The 16,637-nt window shown below is 35.8% G+C and overlaps 1 long non-coding RNA gene across 2 annotated transcripts; it reads right to left on the bottom strand.

The window, feature by feature from the left end:
• Nucleotides 1-3,635: 3,635 nt before the first annotated feature.
• LOC140818349 (uncharacterized) lies at nt 3,636-6,551 on the bottom strand. 2 transcript variants are annotated; one of them, XR_012114960.1, is made up of 4 exons: nt 6,436-6,551; nt 5,001-5,179; nt 4,290-4,419; nt 3,636-4,201 (listed from the first exon to the last, which is right to left on the bottom strand). It is a non-coding gene; the product is annotated as an uncharacterized lncRNA (long non-coding RNA). The 2 variants fall into 2 exon arrangements; XR_012114959.1 differs by having other exon boundaries at nt 3,636-4,419.
• Between the last annotated feature and the right edge of the window lie 10,086 nt (nt 6,552-16,637).

The following is a 16,637-nucleotide window of genomic DNA, read 5'->3' as shown; positions in this document are numbered from 1 at the left end:
TGCTGGTGGAGTCCACTGTGAGATAATCTCATTCTCTTTTAGATAATCCAAGAATTCAGTACTCAAGTATTCTCCACCTCGATCAGATCGAACTGTCTTAATACTTCTTTCTAATTGTTTTTCTACTTCTGATCTGAATTCTTTGAATTTTTCAAAAGCTTCAGATTTGTATCTCATCAAGTAGACATACACATACCTCGAATAGTCATCAGCAAAGGTAATGAAGTAGGATTTCTCATATTTTGTGATAACACTTAGCTGTCCACAAATGTCTGTGTGGATCAAATTCAGTAGACCATATGCACAATCTACATTTCCCTTAAAATAGAGCATTGGAAATTTTTCCTTTTAGACATGACCCACACGTAAGCAGAGAATTTATGTCTGACAAGTCAAAAATACCTTCTCTCACTAGTTTGTAAATCATTCTTTGGGAAATGTGACATTGTCTAACGTGTCATATTTGTGCGGGAGTTGGATCATCTAACTTTTTTTTGTTTATTGTTGAAATCATGTTTACTTGAACATTCACTAATCATTTACAGAACATTTCTGGCCCAGATAATTTCTTATTTCCGGACTTCTTGCAGTGAAACAAATATGTTCTGACTTATCGGGTTTTGTAGGCCCTTTAAGTGTCATTCAGAGTTTGCCTCTTATTGGGTTTGTTTTTCTTGTGAGGGCAGAACATTTCTTTCCCCTACTTTGTGGGCCATTTTTCGTTCCCGACAAGAAGTCCTACTAGGAAAAAACATTTTCCTGCTTTATGGTGGCTTCATAAGTCATAAGAATATTGACTAGCTCTTTAAGGCTATCATCAATCTTATTCAAATTGAAGTTAACCATAAACCCGTCAAATGAGGAATAGAATGACAACAAATTGATGTCTGGAAGTAATTCATTAGGAATCACTTATTTCAGGCCCACCACTTTCTCAATAAGCCTGATCATATGTACATCACGCTCATGAGCCAGAGCCCCATCTTGCATGCGTGTACTTATGAGCTCCTTGAAATTGGTGTGCATCATTGTACTAGTTTCGTGCACCATGAAACTCTTGCATGTGTATTTGAATTTCAGCAGCATTCAACATTTCCTCAAACTTTCTCTACATTTCATTTGACATAGAAGCGAGCATATTACACTTTAACTTGCATACTATGGTCCCACCATCTGGCATGCATTGTCAGTTCAGCAATACTGACATTAGTGTGTATGTCATTTTCTTCGAATTTAGAACAATTTTTTCAGCCTGTCTTGAAAATTAGATTCGGTTAGCTTGTTAATAACATTTATGGATTAGGTGACGAAATCGTAAATATATTGATATGAAACAAAATAATGGTTACTGATTATTTTAAAATAATTTTAAGATATAAAATATGGATTTTTATTTTGTAGTTTTTTCTCTCACGGGAAATCACATTTCCTTAGTGGGTACGTAGAGCCCAATTAGACAATTATAATACCGAATAATATCAGCTAATCACAATTTTTGAAAGGTAGAATCAATATCCCCATGAAACCTCTCCGTGTTTCGCCCCACGTTTGATAAGGACCTAATAATATGACGCTGTTTATTTTCACGTGTCAAACCGACCCATCAATATTGAATGGTATTGGACGGTCGCCATGAGTTCCCCCAATAATATGAGCCAAAGTCATGGGAGTTCCACTCAATTCATATCATGTGTCCGATAGAACTCGTAGCTTTCCGGCGTCCAGGCCTCCCCAACAATATGAGCCAGAATGATATGAATCCACCTCAAAAGCTAGCTCATGAGAGGATGATTGTGAATTCATATATATTTTACCCAAGACAACTCTCGCTAACCGATGTGAGACACATCATTCCCGACCCCTTTAGACTGCACGTCCTCGTGCCAACTCCTTCGTTAACCCGTACTCCAGGGCTCTTCCAGGAACATGCACCCACACGACCAGTCAAGAGTATGGCTCTGATACCATATGATATGAATCCACCTAACTCCACCTCAAAAGCTAGCTCATGAGAGGAGGATTGTGAATTCATATATATTTTACCCAAGAGATACTATTGCTAACCGATGTGGGACAGATCACAGACATTGGCCGCGAGTAGCGTTCAACATGCAACCACAGCCGATGGAAGGCAAAAATAAATTAAACTCTTTTAATTTTTAATTTTGTGGTTTGATATAAATTTTGAATGTTATTCAAAATGAGGGATTTTAATGTTAAAAGTTTCTCATCATTTTAATTTAAAATCGCATGACATGAGTTTGTATATTTGTCGGACTCATGCAACTATATTATTTAACTAGCAACCGAGGCACACGCGTTGCGTGTGTCATAAATATATGAGCCTAATATATTAAACATTTATGATATTATAATACCATGACACCGTAATTTTTTGTATCATGAATATATATTTAAAATTAAAAATTGTACATTTAAAATATGTATTAGAAAATAAATGTCATAGAACTTACCAAAAACATGTCAAAATCCCCCGCTTGCAAGCCATATAAAAATCATAAAATTAAAATAAAAAGACAAAATTACACGAATAATACGCTAAACTCATGAAACTAAGTTTATTCTAAAGTAAAAATTGTATGTTTAAAACATGCATTAGCAAAGCAATGTTCTAAAAATTACTAAAAACATGTCACATCCAAAGCCTTCAAGCCATAAAAACCCTAGCTCAAAAATAAAAATATAAAGACAGAAAATTATAGTAATTATACTTTAAACTCTTGAAACCATGTTTAGTCTAAAGAATAAATGTGATGTATTTCAAGGCACACACGATGTGTGTGAGGCGTTGTACATGAATATTAAGTGTAACATGAGTTATATAAGTATGCTAAGACATTGTGCAAAGATTGAAGAAGTTTTAAAGTAGTAAGTGTATCTTGCCTCACAATTGAAACGGCATAACTATTGATAACATTAAATCGTACACAAAATTGAAATAGTTTTTATGACATGTTACCTGTCCAAACACAAAAATGCCTTAAATAGAATGAGTGCAAGAGAAAGTTATTGCAGTTATTAGTTTTTGTGTTATCTGTCCAGCGATCAATCTTGTCGCATTTGCAAAATCTTAAATTTTTCCAAATTTGCATCTTAGATGAACATAATTCAAAAATATCTTGGATTATTTGAAAGAGATGAAGACTGGAGTGACAATTTATTCAATTTATTAATCGAGTTACAACTCTATTAATTGGAAAGCAAACCATTAATTTCATATGATTCAATCACAATTTTAAACATTGGAATATAAAAGATTTTCTACGAAGAGGAACGTGATATTGTAAAAAAAAAAATTAGACAAATCGAGAGGATGAAAATATCAATAAAATAACTAATTATAAGAACAAACAATAACTGACTGATTATGAAACAAATGCAAATGTATTAATTAAATTTAATTTGTCATGACACATATTGCTAGAAAAAAACACACATTTATGACAATGCAATGACTTTGGTGGAAGTGTTGATATTTTAAATGATACAATATTTTATATATAATGCTCAACAGAAAGATAAATTATAATTTTCAGATTTAAAAAATAATATTTTTCCAACATATTTTGAATCTTGAATAATGATGTCACCGTAAAGGTAAAATCTCAAATTCAAACGACAATTAGACGGTAAAAAAATGATTTGGAAATGTTCTTCAGTTTTAATCTTAAGATAGTTTGCATAACATTTAAGTTTACACCTTTCACATACATGTTGAACGTTTATCCAACCAAGATTCGAATTGTTAAATAGACTCTTAAAACTAAAACTTAATCCATTAATTCTATCCAATACTTGAAGATAAGAGAATAAAAAATATAGTGAAAATGAGATATTTAACATCACGTCTACGCATTTTAAAACTCGTGATATCTGAATTATTGAATTAGATTGTGAAATATCAACATTCAAAATATTCATACAATCATATTAAGATATGCATATAAACAACAAATAATAGAAAATTGAGAGCAACATATGGAATCTGATTATAGTGTCTTAAAATTTTTATTTTTTATAATCATGTGGAAGCGAAACATATGGGCACTCAGACTACCGAAGAGGAACATGAGGGAAATGAGGAGAAAAAAAGAGGAGCAACGTGAATGAAAGAATATAAAAGTCTGAAACATAGACTCAATTTTTTCAACCCAAAGTCTGATAACTTTGCTTGAAATTCCTACACAAACATCAAAATCACGATTTATATCATCAAAATTAGATAGAAAAGAAGTAAAGAACAACAAATAGAATATATATGATCTTACCTATATCATAAATTTATTTAAATACAATATGTTGAATCTAACAAAATGTTTGATGTTTTGAATCACAATAAATGATTGGCGACTCAGAGTCGTGAAGAAAACATAGTCCTCGAGTTGTAGTTACTGCAACCTTCATCGTATACCAAAAATAAAATTTCACATATTTGTAGAAAGGCAAAACAAATCAATAGTTTCATGCTAACTTAAAACTCGATACCAAAAAATCCATAGAAGCACTCATACAGAAATAACTGATGACAAAACTCGAAAATGTAGGATTTTCTTCAATTTTTCAAGAATGATCGTATGATTAGATATCAATCAAATCAAGGCAAATAAAAAGAAAAATGAAATTTTTTTTAAGCTAATCACTAATTCCTCAATGAACCTTGACAATGAAGGCAAAATAAAATAAAAATGAAAAGATTATCGCGCAAAATCACTAATGCATCAACGAATCTTAACAAAATCTCTGCAAATGAGATAAATCTATGAAATCGATGAGAAACAACGTCATGTAGAAATTATTTTTAAAGGATTATATGGATTGATAGAAACCAAATCAAGGCAAATAAAAATGTTAACAAAACCCGAATAGTTTGATAAAACTATGTATGTAATGTCTGTTAACAAATTAAATAGTGAATATAAAACTATTAGTTGCCGACGTGAGTTAAAAAACAAAACAAACATTGTTAAATAGGTGCATACCTGCATAGGCGATTGAAATGGTAAATGCCTGACCAATAAGCATGTTCTTTCTTTGTTTTATCATGTTGGAACCTGCTTCCATGTGCTGATATCACTCATAAACTTAGTAAATATTGTGAAACTTTAACATTAAAAGCCATTGTTACATTTTGTGGCCATGCTATGAAGTAACACGGGATCTGGAATAATGATGGAAGGGAGAAAAAGACAGAAATGAGATTCTTCAACTCGGTATAAATATAATTAATTAACAATAGTAATTGTATATCGTTAGGATAAATTAATAGATTTGATAGGAAACACACAATTTAGATTTATGAGAAGCTTACATCATATAGAAGTTAACAACTCAAACGATTTGATAAAATTTTGTATGCAGTGTCTTTTAACAGATGCAACAATGAATATAAAACTAATAGGAGCCTATGTGAATTAAACAACAAAACATAGCGTTGTTAAATAAGTGCTTACTTGTTTGTATAGGCGATTATCACATAAATAGAACGATCCAAAAGAAAACGGTACAATAAGATAGGAAGTAATCAACATAACTTAATTTATGAAATTGAAAGGTTAACAAATACTAAGCATACATTGAAATGGTTGAATTGGAAATAGTAATTACAAATCAAATTGACGATTATTTAAAATCCCAAATCAGCAAAAACTAAATTTGAAAATGAAATAAAAATGCATTTGAAACTAAAATTAACAGCAAACAGATTAAGTTTATTGGCAGTGAAAGAAAAAGAATCTAACATGGTGTTGATAAATGATGGAATAATGAATTGAAACATATCAACAATTGAAGCAAACTAAATAAGAAAACGTGGTTTTGGTAAGATTTTCTCATACGACTATCAAGTGGAATTAATCGTGACGCACCATAAATCGTGTTGTGTGGGTTATTTTTTATTGACACCGAGAAAAATCCTTCAAAAATCTAGCCGAAAAATATGCCAAAATTCTCAACCCGGCTTCCATTTAGAGGGAATCCAATTACCAACAAATTACCACATTAAATAAATTTACAAATGCAACCCATATTTTTTCGTAAATTCGAATCAACCAAAATAATCGGTGTTCTTGTTAAAAAAAATAACCAAAATTTATAATTTTACACTTTATTTCTACAAAAAAAATAAATCATCAAATAATATCATTTTAATAGTATTATTCTCCCCACTGCCACAAGCAACTGAATGCCCTTTTACCTTCACGAATGAAAAATCGCAATTACCGAAAGAGAAGAAGCTCGAATTCATCAAAATACTCGGATTTCAAAGTTAAGAAAAGATATTTTAAGTACTTTTTGATCCGGGATTTCTGGTGAAGGAAAAAAAGGAATAATTTTAAAGAAATATTGATTTCATTTCACTTCAAGCACAACAATGCGTACGAAAAATTAAGAAAAAAAAAAGATAAAGGTTCTTACCGTCGTGTGATAGAAGTTTGGGAGAGGAGATTTACATGCGTTGTGTGATAGAAGTTTGGAGAGGAGATTTAACCTAGATTTGAAAATTGAAAAAAGGGAATGGAGGTTTATTTTCTGAAGATAATCTTATTTGGTTGGAGGGTGTAAAACGTGGAAAGATGAAGTGAGGGTAATTTAGGTACTTCAAAAAACAGACCAAGACACAAGGTAGTTATTCTAAGATGCTTAGCTTTAATAAATAGTAAAAGATAAAAGATAATATACATACATGCATACTACTATAAATCATATATATATATATATATATATATATATATATATATATATATATATATCATAATATGAAATTCAATGATAAATAAGGATGATCGATCACAACACTATTAGATCCATGTGAGTCAGCCATGGATCCAGACCCAAAGCTTAGGTGAATGTAGGGATGCAAATGTAACTTATTACAAGAGCTTCTAATATTTTACATGTCTTCATCTTGTAAATCGGGCCCACAATCTTCTAGTCTTAATCTCCCACTATTTCTAATATTTACATCTAAATAGCAATGACACATAAGGTATACATCTCATGGGGTGGGAACGAGCCATAAACCAGGGTCACTTTAATAAAATTAACAAAATGAATTAAGAAAATTAAAATATTCTAACATACACCTATCACATTGGTCAATGCTCTTGATCATCTTTCATAAATTCGATATCACATATTAATATCAATTAGTTAAAAAAATTTAATTAATTGATTAAATCATGCATCTAATAATTTTATTACTAATCACCACAATTCTTTAATAAATTAAATAAACACATTTTTTTTAATTTTCAATTTATTCAATAATAATTTATTTCTTGTAAAAACGTATTTTTACCATAAATAATTAAAATTACATTTTAATTATTTACCTTACAAGAAAATTATCAATTTCGCAAAATTTTATTTTAAGAAAAAAATGAACAATTTCCATAAAATATTAATTTTACTCAAAATTTTGTAAAATCAGAAAATCGCAACTTAAACCCGAACAACTCAAGCCCATGACTTGCGCTGCCCAATCATATCGGGTAGGTGGGAACAAGTTGTGAGGGCCCTGGGTGCACAGGTGCGTCCGCATGCCGCGCTCGCACAGCTGCAGCGCGTTGTGCGGACGTTCTGCACAGCGCGTGCGGTCGCTGAGCGCACACAGTTCCGGGCAGTCTATTTTTTTTTTTACAAAAAAAATTAAAATCACATTTTTTGGTGCATCAATTTTCTGGAAAATTTTCTTGTGTAGTTTGAAATAAAATATTCAACATGAAATTAAACTAAACAATATAGAGAACCCAGCTCTGAACAACTGTTGGGTAATCGTTTTTCTCTTGTCCAAAACGCAGCGAAAGTTCATATTTTGTATTTTGACATTCAAAATATTATATTGGACACTCATATGGTTTGAATTAAATGAACATACATAGGGAGTTTATAATTTACCTTTAGTGACTTAATCACTCGGTACCAACTACTCCGTATTAGCAGATATAGATATTGTTGAATTCCCGACGAACTTTCTTCAATCTCCTAATCCGGTCTACAACTGAATTACTTGTTCTTCTTCTAACTTGCACTAGAAAGTGTAGAATATATTTTTCATGTTAGAGAGCAAAAATAGAGAGGCGGCTCAAAACCTTGAAATTATTCAAGGTGGCCGAAAATTTGAGAGGAGGAGAGGTGATTTCAAAATTTTTTTGTGGCTTGGAGGCTAGGGTTATGATCTTATTACCTTAATACAAAACCCTTAACCTAGTTTCCATAATTTTGGATTTAGGTTCTTTAATTAAACTTAATGGGTTTTGTTAATTAATTGAACCACTCGATCCAACTAGTTTAATTAATTATATTTAAGTCAATTAAGAACATTAATTATTTAATATGTCGAACTTTTTCTCCTACAAACACATTAAACATACTTCCCACTATATTTAATTTAATATTTAATAAACCCAACTTTTGAGTTTAATAATTTAAATTCTCAAATTTTATAAATTCAACACTTTGAATTTATTCTCTCAAAATTTTAAATATCATAAATTCAACTTCTTATATTTAGTATCTCATAAATTCAAGTTGAATTTATTTTCTCAAAATGTAATTATCATAATTCAACTCCTTGAATTTACTATATCATTATTTTATATAAATTCAACTCCTTAATTTATTCTCTCAACGAGAACAAATGATACAGTGCTTGTGTGACATTCAATGGTTCAGGAATACAGCTAGCCGTGGGTTCACAACTCATTGAGATTCATGATATTTTCCTTTATTCAGGCTTATCATAATATGCCCAATTCCATGCACCAACATGATCATGTGTCAGAAATCATTTCCTGATTAAACCCATCAAATCGTAGTAAGAGCGTCTAGTAACATCGTCCCATGATTCCCTAGGTATAACTGATAGTGCCTCCAAGAACCAGTCGATTATGATTAACGTTTAATACGGTCCTTTCATATCATATATCCCGATCGAATCTACAAAAATTGGTTCATCGAGGATTGCATATTAAATTCGATAGCTATGTGATAAATCATGAAATATTTGTACTGTCATCGTATGTAAAACTAGAGAACTCTTTCCCTAATATACATCTCACACTCTGGCTAGAGATTTCATGCCCTACTATTTCGTTAGATCACATAGGATATCCACACCCGTAGGTGAGCGGTGAATCCTCGACTACAATGCACTGGCTCCTACACATTTTGCAATTGCACCCAACCTCGTCACCTTGTGACCCTCGCGAAGTCGGTAAACGAGTCAAAGCACAATCTTATTATATAGAGTCTCAGTGTTGTACGTGATCTTAAATCGTAAGGACTAATCACGTACATGTTAGAGTAGATGCCCTGTAAGCCAACGGTTGGCTGGGGAGTTTATTGACTCAAGTGAAATAAACAATCTTTATTTTAATATAATTTAACTTTTAATGGTTTCGTAATACTTTATCTGTATACCCATGCAAGCAGCATAGATAAAGTCCTTGATTATGATTTAATACAAATGAATCGTAATTCGATGTTGAAACTCATTTGTAAACACTGCATATTCTAAATTCGTTCCTAGTCGATTCAGCCGCCTAAAACATGGATAAAGGTCGCTTGAGCTCGAGACTAACATCTGTGATGTTGTGTACTGCGTTTCTTGGTAAGGGCATAGAGATGTCCAAACATACAGATGGGTAGTCATATGATGATTATACCGAACAACCCTCCCTCGGACTTTCCAAGTGGTTATCATTCATCGAGAGGATAAGTCCGTGGTTATGCTTGTACACCATTAGTCCTTACGACCCGGGACAACACTGAGGCTCTATATGCTAGGGCTGTGCTTTGACTCGTTTACCGGCTCCAGGAGAGTCATCAGGTGGCGAGGTTGGGTACAGTTGCGACACATATAGGAGCCAGTGCATTGTAGTCGGGGATTCACCGCTCACCTACGGGTGTGGATATCCTATGTGATCTAATGAAATAATAGTGCATGGAATCTCTGGCCAGAGTACGAGATGTACCTTGGAGAAGGAGTTCTCCAAATAGTACACGCGATGCCACTATTATAGTTATCACATAGTTATCGAATAAATATGCAACCCTCGATGAACCAATGGTTGCAGATTCGATCAGGATATATGAGATGAAGGGACCGTATTGTACGTTAATCATAATCGACTGGTTCTTGCAGGCACTATCAGTGATACCTAGGGGATCATGGGGCGATGATACTAGACGCTCTTACCATGATCCGATGGATGCAATCAGAAATGAGTTCTGACATTCTTGATCAAGGTGTTGATGAAAAGAATGGGGCTAACTAGGGTAAGCCCGAATAATAATAAATGTTATTCTGAATCACAAAGAGTTGTGAACCCACGGCTGGCTGTATCCCTGAACCATTGAGGGTCACACAAGCACTGGATCGTTTGTTCCCGTTGAGAGAATAAATTCAAAGAGTTGAATTTATGATAATTAAATTTTGAGAAAATAAATTCAAGGAGTTGAATTTATGAGATAGTAAATTCAAGAAGTTGAATTTATGAAATTTGGAGAGAATAAATTCAAGGAGTTGAATTTATAAAATTTGATAATTTAATTTATTAAACTCAAAAGTTGGGTTTATTAAATATTACATTTTGGAGGTGATAAAATTCAAGGAGTTGAATTTATAATTTAAATATTAAATTCAAATGTTGAATTTATAATGTATTTAATTTATTAAAGCTCAAATGTTGAGTTTATTAAATAATAAATTAAATATGATGGGTAATATATTTAATGGACTTGTAGGAGTACAAGTCCAATATATTAAATGATTAAAGTTTAATGGACTTTGATTAATTAAACTAGTTGGACTAGTCCAATTAATTAATTTAGCTCATTAATGTTAATTAAATGGGTCCAATTATTTTATTATGGTAATTAGACCATAGATGTTTTATTTAAATGGGAGACCTAAAAACCTAGTCTCCATAAGATATGCATTGAGATTGCATTTGATAAGGCATGCATTTTAGAATCTTAAATTTACTTAATTAATTGGATTAATTAAGTAAATAATAGATTAGAAAGATAATCAGAATTTTTTATTCTAATGGCATGCAATTATCTAGAATAAAAAGGGTAGCCTCCAATTCATGAAAAAGAGATTTTCGAGAATCTCAATGAAAAACTCCTCAAATATTTTCGGCCATATCAAGAGGAATTTTGGTTTGTGCCGCCGCTCTCGTTTTTGATCTCAACGTAAAATCTCTTCTAGTTTTTCTAGTGCAAATCAGAAGAGGAACAATTGTTCTAGTCGTGGACCTAATTAGATGAAACGAAAGGAGTCTCTTGAAGAAAGTTCGTAGGGATTCATCAAGAGCCAGATCTGTTATACCGGATCGGTTGATGTCCAGTGATTAATTCACCAAAGGTATAAAACTCTAACGCCCTATGAATGTTTTTGTTAAAACCATACGAGCGCCCAAACAAATATATTTTGATTGTCAAAATAAAATAAAAATTTTAAAACTTCCGCTGCGTTTAGGCGTGTAGAAAACCGAGATCCAACAGTGGTATCAGAGCCAGGTTTTCTGAATCGTATGGTTTTAAATCATATTGAATAATTTATTCTAACCACACAAGAAAATTTTTCAGAAAATTGATGCACCATAAAATTTATTTTTCCAGAAATTAAAAAAAATAAAAAATCGGGGCTGCCCGGAACTGTTCCGGGCAGTGCACTGTGCGCGCAGGCAGCGGGCGCGCGCGCTGTGCGGATCGTCCGCACAGCGCGCGGCTGCGCGTGCGCACGCTGTGCGGAGCGTCCGCACAGCGCGCGGCGGCGACGCGCGCACGGCGTACCGCCGCACCGCGCGGCGGCTGCCCGGGATTGTCTCGGGAAGGGTTCTGGATGATGGGCTTGAATTGTTTGGGCCTAGGGTGCAATTTTTTGATTTTTCAAAGTTTTGGGTAAAATTGATATTTTTGAAAATTGGTTCAATTTTTATTTTGGAAAATTAATTTTTGAAATATTAATAATTTTCTTGTGAAATAAATAATTAGAATATGATTTTAATTATTTATGGTAAAAATGAGTTTTTACAAGAAATCAATTATTATTGATTTAATTGGAAATTAAATAAATGAGTTTATTTAATATATTAAATTCTTTAATAATTGTGGTGGTTAGTAATATAATTATTAGATATATGTTTTATCAATTAATTAAATTGTTTAATTAAATTGATGTTAATATTTGATATTAAATGCATGAAGGATGATCGAGAGCCTTGACCAATGTGTTAGGTGTATGTTAGGATATTTTACTGTTTTATTCGTTTTTTAATATTTGATATTATTAAAGTGGGTCTGGTTTATGGCCCGTTCCCACCCCATGAGATGTATCCCTTATGTGCCATGGCTATTTAAATGTAATATTAGAAATAGTGGGAGATCAAGACTGGAAGATGGTGGGCCCGATGATCAAGACGAAGACATGTAAAATATTGGAAGCTCTTGTAATAGTTGCATTTGCATCCCTGCTGTAGTGACCCGTTCCAGAATCACCCACTAATCAGAACTTAAGCATGCAAAATTAACATTTAAAACTGAATCAGGTAAACAGCGGAAAAACAGTAATACAACCCAATCGAATCTGTAAGTACAAAATACTTAAACAACCAGATCGAACTAAATACCAAGAACAAATACCAACAACTACAGGTCAACCTCTGCCAGCTCCCTGTCCACTCCCTCCTGGACCGTCCAACCTGAGACCTGCCCCATCGAATAGGGTGTCCAAAACAGAGATAAACCGAGGACGTGAGCATAAAACGCTCAGCACCGAAAGCATGAGTATACAAGACTATGACATGCATGTATGCAAAATGTACTGGATACCAGGATCTGGGTATATCGAAAATACTGCTCAGGTAAATGACGTCAAGGTATGTAGCACTCTGCGCCGTCGCACCAGGAGGTGGCTCCCATACCAAAATAAACCTGTGGATATACCGGTGACCTGACCACCGTCGGCCAACGGGGTCCAACCATCCACAACAAACGAGGGCTGAGCACCCTCTCAACAGGCTATCTCAAAGATAATCAGGCTCAACATGATTATGCAAATGCCGCATAATAAACCATGCATCATATGACAGATAATAATGCAACATATAAACATGCAACACATAGTAAAGCATACTCAATCCTGCTATCTCGGATAGTACTTTCGTACCTCAAACCAGTAGATCCTAGCAATCAGTCCTAGAATCAAGTCTGCGTCCGTAGTCAGCCCACTGATGCCGCTAGCTCCCCAACTAGAGCACAGCTCCGCTACAAAACCAGTAGCTCCCCGCTAGTGCCTGAACCTCGGGAAAAGACTAGAAACCTATCAGAAACGACTAAAACGCTCTGGAACACTCGAAATTGGCGAGTTAGAAATGAAGCCTCGCGCCTCTATTTATAGACAACGATCGGACGATCCGATCCACTTCGGACGCTCCGATCCGGTACACTTCGGACGATCCGATCCACTTCGGACGATCCGAACATTGCATGTCTTCCACGTGCCCAGCCACCTGTCTCGGACGATCCGAACCCTGATCGGACGATCCGAACTCTGCATGGCTTCCATGCGTCCAACCACCTGTCTCGGACGATCCGAACCCTCTTCGGACGGTCCGAACCCTCTTCGGACGGTCCGAACCCGGTTCGTTCCTTCCGATCCCACCGAAATATAATTAATCCAATAATTAACTCAAATTAGGCATCGGGATACTACATTCTCCCCCCCTAAAAAGGATTTCGTCCGCGAAATCGAGTCTGAAGAATGACAATTCTGAACAACAATACATTCAACTTAAGAATGAATTACAACTGAAAGTACAACTGAAATTACAACCATTACTGAAAATACTACAACTAGAACAACTCTGGATGCTCTGACCGCATGCGACTCTCTAGTTCCCAAGTAGCTTCTTCAGTACCTCGGCGCTGCCACTGCACTAAGACAAGAGGAATAGTCTTATTCCGCAGTACCTTATCCTTCCGGTCTAAGATCGAAACCGGTCTTTCCACAAAAGACAAATCCGGATTCAGCTGAACTTCTGTCGGATGCAAAACATGAGACTCATCCGCTACGTATCGTCTCAGCAAGGACACATGAAACACATTGTGAACACTAGACAGATACGGTGGCAAAGCTAATCTGTAGGCCAAATCTCCCACACATTCTAAGATCTCAAAAGGACCAATGAATCTCGGAGATAGCTTACCCTTGAGTCCAAATCTCAGAATCCTCCGAAAAGGTGATACCTTGAGAAACACTTTCTCGCCTGCATCAAAATGAAGAGGTCTGCGCTTGGTGTTCGCATAACTCGCTTGTCGATCCTGAGCAGTTTTAATCCGCTGTTTGATCACAAGAACTTTGTCCATGGCCTGCTGAATCAATTCTGGACCCTCGACCTGTCGTTCTCCGACTTCTTCCCAGAACAGAGGAGTACGACAACGTCGACCATACAATGCTTCAAACGGAGACATACCAATACTCCTATGAAAACTGTTGTTGTATGCAAACTCTATCAGCGGCAGATGATCCTGCCAAGCTGGCCCGAAATCCATCACACAAGATCTCAACATATCCTCAAGAGTACGAATAGTCCTCTCTGACTGACCGTCAGTCTCTGGGTGATATGCAGTACTCAAACTCAAGGTAGTGCCCAAAGTTTGCTGAAAGCTGCCCCAAAATCTAGATGTAAATCGAGGATCTCTGTCACTAACGATACTCACGGGCACACCATGAAACCGTACAATCTCCTGAATGTACAACCGTGCCATCCGATCGAAAGTGAAATCTCTGTTATACGGAAGAAAATGGGCAGACTTAGTAAGCCGATCCACTACCACCCAGATAGCATCTCTATTCCCCACAGACATAGGCAAGTGAGTCACGAAGTCCATCGTGATATGCTCCCACTTCCACTCCGGAATAGGAAGATTCTGTAACAAACCTCCGGGTCGTCGATACTCAGCCTTCACCTGCTGACAGACTAGGCACTTGGAGACATACTGATAAACATTACGTTTCATACCCTTCCACCAAAATCGAGTCCTCAAATCTTTATACATCTTGTTGCTCCCCGGATGAACACTCAACTTGCTACGATGAGCCTGGGACAAAATCTCCTCCCTCAAAGTGTCATCTTCCGGTACAACAACACGACCAGATAAGCACAAAAGACCCTCGGACTGATAGTGGAATCCAGAAGTATTATCTCTATCAGCCAACCGAGCTAATTTCTGAATCTTAGAATCAGACATCTGAGCATCTCTAATCCGAGAATACAAAACTGGCTCGGACAAAATAGTAGCTATACGGATACTCTCTGTTCCCTTCCGATGCTTACAATTGAATCCCATCGAACAGAAATCCTGAATAATCCCAGATACAGCACAAGTCTAAAGAGCAGATAACCTCACCTTGCGACTAAGAGCATCGGCCGTGAGATTCGCAGATCCTGGATGATACTTGATCTCACAATCGTAATCTTTGAGTAGATCCATCCAACGACGCTGACGCATGTTCAACTCAGCCTGAGTGAACAGATACTTCAAACTCTTATGATCAGTGAAGATCTCAAATCGCTCACCATACAGATAATGGCGCCAGATTTTCAAAGCAAAAACGATCGCTGCTAATTCCAGATCATGAACAGGATAGTTTTCCTCATGAGGCTTCAACTGCCTCGACGCATAAGCAATCACATGCTCATTCTGCATCAGAACACACCCTAGTCCCTGCAAAGAGGCATCGGTGTAAACACTGAAACCACCAGATCCAGACGGTAAAGCCAAAACAGGCGCAGATGTCAAACGTCTGCGAAGTTCCCAGAAACTCTCTTCGCACTCTGATGTCCACTCAAATGAAACATCTTTCCGAGTGAGCTGAGTGAGTGGCTTAGCAATCTGAGAGAAGTTGGCAATGAAACGGCGATAATACCCAGCCAATCCCAGAAAACTGCGGATCTCGGCTACTGTCGTCGGACGCGACCAGTTCAATACCGCTTCCACCTTGCTCGGGTCAACTGAAACTCCCTCGCTAGAAATGACATGACCAAGGAATACAACCCTGTCAATCCAAAACTCACATTTACTTAGCTTCACATAAAGCTGATTCTCGCGAAGTGTCTGTAAAATAATCCTCAAGTGTTGTAGGTGTTCTTGCTGATCATGCGAATAGATTAAGATATCATCTATGAACACCACAACAAACTTATCCAAGAAATCCCGAAATACCCGATTCATCAGATCCATAAAAACTGCTGGTGCATTCGTCACCCCAAAAGGCATAACCAGAAACTCATAATGCCCATACCGGGTCCTGAATGCAGTCTTCGATATATCTCCCTGATGAACTCGAAGCTGATGATAACCAGACCTTAAATCAATCTTGGAATACACAGAGGTACCTTGCAGTTGATCAAATAAATCATCAATCCGTGGCAACGGATACTTATTCTTTATCGTCGCACGATTCAACTGCCGATAATCTATGCAGAGCCGCATAGAACCATCCTTCTTTTTGACAAAAAGAACTGGTGCTCCCCACGGGGACACACTGGGTCGAATATACCCCTTGTCAAGAAGATCCTGCAACTGCTGTTTCAATTCTTGCA

Source organism: Primulina eburnea, chromosome 17 (genome assembly GCF_022965805.1).
Source record: "Primulina eburnea isolate SZY01 chromosome 17, ASM2296580v1, whole genome shotgun sequence".
NCBI lineage: Eukaryota > Viridiplantae > Streptophyta > Magnoliopsida > Lamiales > Gesneriaceae > Primulina > Primulina eburnea.
Note: the sequence above shows the minus strand (reverse complement) of the source record. Positions and strands in the feature narration are given on the sequence as shown.